The 6,801-nt window shown below is 43.7% G+C and overlaps 1 pseudogene; it reads right to left on the bottom strand.

Moving 5' to 3' along the window:
* Window positions 1–325: 325 nt before the first annotated feature.
* LOC105557014 lies at window positions 326–5,568 on the bottom strand (annotated as a pseudogene).
* Window positions 5,569–6,801: the final 1,233 nt, after the last annotated feature.

Genomic DNA, 6,801 nt, shown 5'->3' with positions numbered 1-6,801 from the left:
TATAATGCGCGTTAAGTCTTTATTTCAGTGTTATTTTGTTTAGTAAGTTATAATGCTCTAAGTCTTCATTTCAGTATTATTTTGTTTAGTAAGTTGTAATGCGCTAAGTCTTCGTTTCAGTATTATATTTTTTTAGTGAGTTACATAAATGCCAAAAATAATATTAATTTAAGCCAGAGATTAGAAAATATTATTTTGTTTTTATTGACGTTCACGTAATAATATTACATAATAATGTCAAAAGTGCAAATAGATTATAAGTCAAAGATTTAATAGATAAATAAATGATATTCAATACAGATAATTTGATATACATATATAACATACAATTATTATCAACCAATCGTATTTTATAGAAATAATATTATTTAAAACTGTTCGGAGAATTATGCACAATTCGCAGTAAATCATTGCTCAGGGAACAGTTCGTTAAAAAGTTGCATTCTGCGATCTTGCTCTCTGATCTGGTATTTCTAGTTCCCCATTACCAATTGCTAAACTCCCAAAATTATCTTCATCATTATCTTCGGAAAAATTGTAAACATCATTCACATCAATACAGTAGTTATGTAAAATACAAGCTGCAACTACTGTTTTAATGATAAAGGACATCTCACGGTATTCTGTAAAAAATTTAATACGACGGAACCGTCCTTTTAATTGCCCAATTGCTCTTTCAACAGACATTCGTGTAGATGAGTGTATGAAATTGAATTCCACCTGTTGTGGTGTGAGATGACCATTATCTCGGAAAGGTGGAACGAGCCATGGCAAAGATGAATATGCGGAGTCCCCTAATAAAAAGGTATTGCCAGGGAATAACACATCATTATCAGCATTCATTGCTGCATGGTATAATTCGGATCTTCTCAGTATACGTGCATTGTCTTCGTTTGTATCGCTTCATCTACCGCAATGAAGCCCTAGCCGAATTTGAATCATCGGAAATATGCCTCGGGCGTTCGGTACGCGCATAAGTCTCATAATCTTACAGCCGGGTTCGTAGATAAGGAAGCGGGATGCAGTCTTAGAAAGGAACACACAATTACAACACACCATTTTCCGCGATACACACCCACTTGCTGAGGCATAAAAACCCTTGCGAGTCAAGGGAAAAGCCCGAGCAAGCGCACACTTTATTAGTTCTCAACGCCTGGCCGCCGCATTAGCAGGCGCAGGAATCAATCCGTCATATACATGCCCATTCACAATCGTCCTAGTACACAATCGCCTTTACATCGAGTACCAGCTCAACGCGCGGTAATTGTCTCTTCGCACGACCGAAATGGCTACGAGAGCCCGAAATGGCGGGCGCCGTTACAGACCGACACCGCCCCTCCTTACAAGTATGAACACGCATCGCCCCGCGCGAACTGTCGCCGGGCGAGGTAACCGTCGCTACGCGCGACTGAAATGGCCGCGATGGCCCGAAATGGCGGTGCGCCATCGCTGGCGGACACCTCCCCTTTCCCGAGAAAGCACCCGTCGTCCCGCTGCCCGGCTGAAGGCCACATCGGGCCGCGGGTTGTCCGCGGCCCGACGCCCGTGGGAGGGTGATGCGGCGGGCCCCTCACCGCACCCCCCTCGCCGTAGATGAGGCGCGCGTCCACCCCGGGAGCACGGCCCGCAAGTGACGAGGCAGCGCGCCCGGCCGCCCCGCCCCCCCAATCCAAGATCCAAAGCCGCAACGCGGGCAAGAGAGATAGAGTGACGAGATGTCGCGCCGCGACCGTCCCGCACCCCCCCAACCACCGCGACAGCGAGACGGCGCGCACGCGAGATACACGGGCGGAAGGCCTGCATGGCCGTTGCCGCCCCTTCCACCCCCGCGGACGCCCCACAATTACCTTGTCCTCTCTGGTTTCGCTCGCTCGCAACTGTGCCTCTCGGCGCACCGGCCGAATCGGCAACCTCAACCGAGCCGAAGGCTCTCGCCTTCCCCCGCTGGCGGTGTTGTGCCCCGATTGCCGAAAGAGGTAACGAGGGCACTCAAGCAGTGTTACTGCAATTAGAATAACACTAGCGTAAGCATATTGCGCGATCGAGCCACAAAAGCCCGACCGCGCAACCTAATTAAATTCGGAGAAGAAGTCAGCAAGTTCTCGACCCGATTACGCATAACCTCGATCGAGTACCGAGAACGCTGACGCCTCGATCATCGGGTTTAAAACCGGAGGAAAGCCCGAGATCGAGGCACTTGTCACTATCGCGTATCCGATAACGTACTGTACGCGTTAAACACTTGTCCGTCAGGCCTCCGGCCTGCCGTCAACCAATCTTGTGAAACTCAGTTAAATAAAGTTAATCTGTGAGATTCAACGGTGCCTTCTTGGAGTGACCTCCGACCAGCCACATCCCATCAAAGAACCCCTTCGGTTCTCGTCAGAGAACACCTCCGGAGCGAGTAAGAAGGAAAATACACCGCGCACGGAGCGGCGCGGCAACAGCGGGATCCGGTCGATCTTCCCGGGCAGACGCCTGGCAAAGGCGGGATCGCCTGAGCAGGGTCCCCGTTCCACAGTCCTCACGCAATAGAAGATGGCCGCTCAGCCCCTCTGGGCCGCGGGCCTTTCCAATAGTCCTGGTCCAGAGCCTCGATCGTTCCTCGCTGGCCCCCGGATCACGCTCGACTCTCTCCCGGGTCGTACTCGACCGTAACGGCAGCCTCGCTTGTGCAGGATCCGACGCTGCTTGCAACCGGTCCGTCGCCTGCCTCTTCACATCCGTCACTCTCAACAGTCCCGCCGTTACTCTACTGGCTCCCGATTCGCACTGTCGCTAACCGGAAGGAAAGTTGCAGAAGCGGCGACTCGCACGCCGCGCTCGCTTTCGCTCACACTCGCGCGCACGCCGCGCACGCGCAACCGGCGCCGCCAAGCACTTACGCCATGCCGTGGCAACGCCGCTCCGCCGGTAACCCGGCTAATACAAATGACCGCTCATTCGCCGCGAACATGCATCATGGAGAGAACCAGGCTCATCACAATGTACGTTGGTAATCCGCATATTTGCATCTACCACTATTTGTAAACCAATGGAAAAGAATTTTTTTCGATTACAATAGTCTTGTGCGACACTGCAGGTTTTTCTATACGAATATGAGTTCCATCAATTGCTCCCAAGACGTTTGAAATTCCTTGTTTAGCATGGAAACTTTTTATGGTCTTTACTACGTTTTGCTCTTGTGGCCATTTAATCACTTCATCTACTTTCGTCATCAACCAAGCTATAACTCGTCGGAGAACCCGAAATACAGACGAAATAGAAATTCCAAATCTATCAGCCATAGTTCGCAAAGGTTCGGTATTGGCAATATACCACAGAAAAAGCAAAAAGCTCAATTTTGCCGAAATCGGTATCTTTCCAAATAAATGCGACGGAATAAAATTTGATAACTGTAGCTTATCTATAACAAAAAATTTCTTTTACACTTTATACAGCACGCATTATGATTACAATATTGTAAATTGTGTTGACCATTATGTATAAATACCAAGAAGAATATTATTGTTGCCAGTAATTGATTAAAAACAGGAAGAAAAATTGTTTGACGATGTTAAACTGGCTAAGGTGGTTTAATTTAACAATTTATTCCGACATTTCGACTATCTGGATTGTGGTCTTTTTCAAGAAAATATATGGATTAGTTAAAAATTAAAAAAGATGTTATCCGTCTCTGGATTTCGATTGGAGAAAACATACTATCCTACTGTGGCTGTTGTGTCGGATGGACGTGCCTTCAAACACAGTTTTCTCTGACTGATATCCAAAGACGGATGACATCTTTTTTAATTTTTAACTAATCCATATATTTCTTTGAAAAGGACCATACTCCGAATGGTGAAATCGTCGAAATAAATTGTTAAATTAAATCATCTTAGCCGTTTAACGTCGTCAAACAATTTTTCTTCCATTATGTATAAATCAAACATATGAATATATTTTATACCGATCAGTTTTTGTGCAGTGTGCCGGTTCAACCGTAAATGTTCCTTGAACTCTTCTTCGGTCCAGGAATCAATTTCCGAAATATAATTCATAATTCGATGTCTCCTTCGGCCAGTTGTTAAATAATGCAGTAGAGGAAAAAGTAACAAGTCTTCATGCTCCTCGTCACTACTGGACGAAGTAATGGTGTCACTCAAACTCTAATTCTTCCGTTTCACTGGTTGTATTAGAACTGCTACTTATGTTTGGTGTTTCTAACAGTTGAGGCACAATTCTTATATCCATCTGTAAAGTATCGTACAGTTGTAACTCATTGTCAATGAAAACAATGTTCCAGTCTACAATAGATGATTTAAGCCCAAAGCCTTAAGAAATTGACCAATCACGGCCAAGTATAAGTAGAATACGCGACTGTAATTAGTCAATTTCTTCAGGTTTAGGGTTTCAATTCTATTGTAGATGAGCACCAACGAATGATGGTTATGTTTGATTTAAGACGTATACATACTACATACTTTGCACACATTAAAATCAGTTAAAGCTTACCATCACACTACTTCAGTATTTCTCATTAGCTTTTTTTTAAGTTTACCCTTTTATGGGAACGCCTTTCAAGTGATAGGTTATTTCAGCGTATAAAAATTCCTTGATTTCTCATTAGCTTTCGTGAAATGACATAAACAGACTCTAGCGACATAATTTTGAACTACAACGCGTTCCATCAAGCAGCCAGGCACAGTGTTCGGCCGTGTCACACAGTGTTGCTCTGTGTCTCCTAGATGGAAAGCTCCCAATGATATCATTTTCAACCACTATATTTTTATTATTGTCTATCTCAGTTTCGGTATTCATTCTATCAGTTTTATTTAATACATTCTTATTCTTCGCCGTCATTTTTTTTACTTCTTTTTCTTCCCTATCATCCTTAATTATATTTATGTCTCCCCCTATTTCATTTATTCCTACTACATATACACAAATAGCATCGTTACTCGTAGCACTTATACGCCTCTCTGGTGCGTTTCGCTCAAATATTACAAATCTGTCTTCTATCATCTTATCTTGCACTGTAATTTTCCTTTTGCCATAATCAATAACTACTCGATTTCTCGATAGCCAGTAATGGCCGATTATCATTTCGGACGTTAAACCCGGCACCACCAAAAATGAATTCTGTACTTTTATGCTCTCTATTTGTATTGTCACGAAGGCCTGGCGTTTAACGGCCGTTGACCGCTTCCCGATAGCAGTAGATACCACTAGATCATTTACGGGCATGTCTTCTACTAAACTCTTTCCTATCAGCTCCTGGTAGAACCTCTCAGAAATGGTCGATAATTGACTGCCCGTGTCTATCAATATCGCCATATCCCGATAGTTCGCTACATTTGCACGGATATGCGGACATTCTACGACTCTTTTGGCCTCTTTATTAGCTAGCGAGTCCTTGTTCCCCTCGATATCATACGCTAAATCTTTCGCGAGGTTTGTTTCAAACTGATGCGACGCTGGACCCTGTTCATCGCACCCATCTTTAGTTTAAATACCCGGCATTTCTGTTTGCGCCATCCTCGCGATCCCGTATACTTTGCTTAGACATCGATGGTAAGTTTCGCACATCCGGTAGTGCAATAGCCTGATTTATGTTCCGTTCGTCTTCATCGTTTTTCTTGTTCGAATTTCCTAATCTATACTCTCCCCCTATACGCGAATCTCTCCGATCATGGTACGATCCATTCCGTTCTCTCGGCCTAGTTCCAAAATTTGACCAATTATAATCTTGAACATATCGAGGATCGCCTACTGTAGGACGATCTCGCCGAATATTATTTTCTATATTTTCATTTTTCGTGTTCCTCGGAAAGCCTCCTCGATTGTAACCGTTCCATTGCCCTTCTCAAGAATAACCTTGATATCTCATGTCGCGTGTGTTGACGTTTCTTATTTTCGGATTCGGATATCGTGGTCTTTGAAATTCGCGTTCCCGTTCGGCCAGAAGCCCATCAAGGTTTGACAATGTTTGGATTATTAAACTATTGTTGTTATGGTCGACCGTCGCTAACGCTTCTCTGACCCATACGGGATACTGCTGGATAATTTGGTAATTTATCTCATAATCCGGTAACTTTGGTACGAAGTATCTCGATTCTTTTTTCTGGCTATAATAGTATAATTGATGATTTTTAAATATGTTGTTGGGGATATCTTCCCGAGTCATTTCATATCAAGTCGTGTACTCGCGTAAACTTACACGGTCGGTCTTGCGCGCGCGGTACTAGCTTCGCTTACACTTGGCGCGAGACACTACCGTGTCTCGTGATATGTATATTAAAAAAAGGTAAAAAAAAGCACCAAGTATAAGCTCCAACGACCGAATATATTTTGTTACTCTATCTTTTTTGCATCTCTACAAAAATATCTTCACTACAAAACTATCTTCTCTACAAAAGTAATGATATCATCAAATGGCACCAACTAAACTAAATAGTTTTAAACGTGGTGGGACGATGATTGAAGTGGGGGCATGCCCGCCGGCTGGGCGCCCGCGGACGCCCTTTGCCCGCGGTTTAGACAATCCAAAAATATACCTTTTCAAAAATATTGTCTCTACAAAAATCTTCTCTACAAAAGTATTTTCTCTACAAAACTATCTTCTCCACAAAAGTAATGATATCATCAACAAATTACGCCAAATATAAAAATGGATATTTATATACGTATAACGCGTATCTTTCTTCTACCGTAACCATTCTGTAAATACATCTCATTCGGCCAATAACGTATCGACAGCACCGATGAAAAGAATAGCAACTGTTTAGAAATTTAGAAAATCTGTATCTATTCAGGCGAATT

This window comes from Vollenhovia emeryi, unplaced genomic scaffold (genome assembly GCF_000949405.1).
Source record: "Vollenhovia emeryi isolate VEMERY1.0 unplaced genomic scaffold, V.emery_V1.0 DF939653.1, whole genome shotgun sequence".
Lineage (NCBI taxonomy): Eukaryota > Metazoa > Arthropoda > Insecta > Hymenoptera > Formicidae > Vollenhovia > Vollenhovia emeryi.
This window is presented reverse-complemented; position numbering and strand designations above follow the sequence as displayed.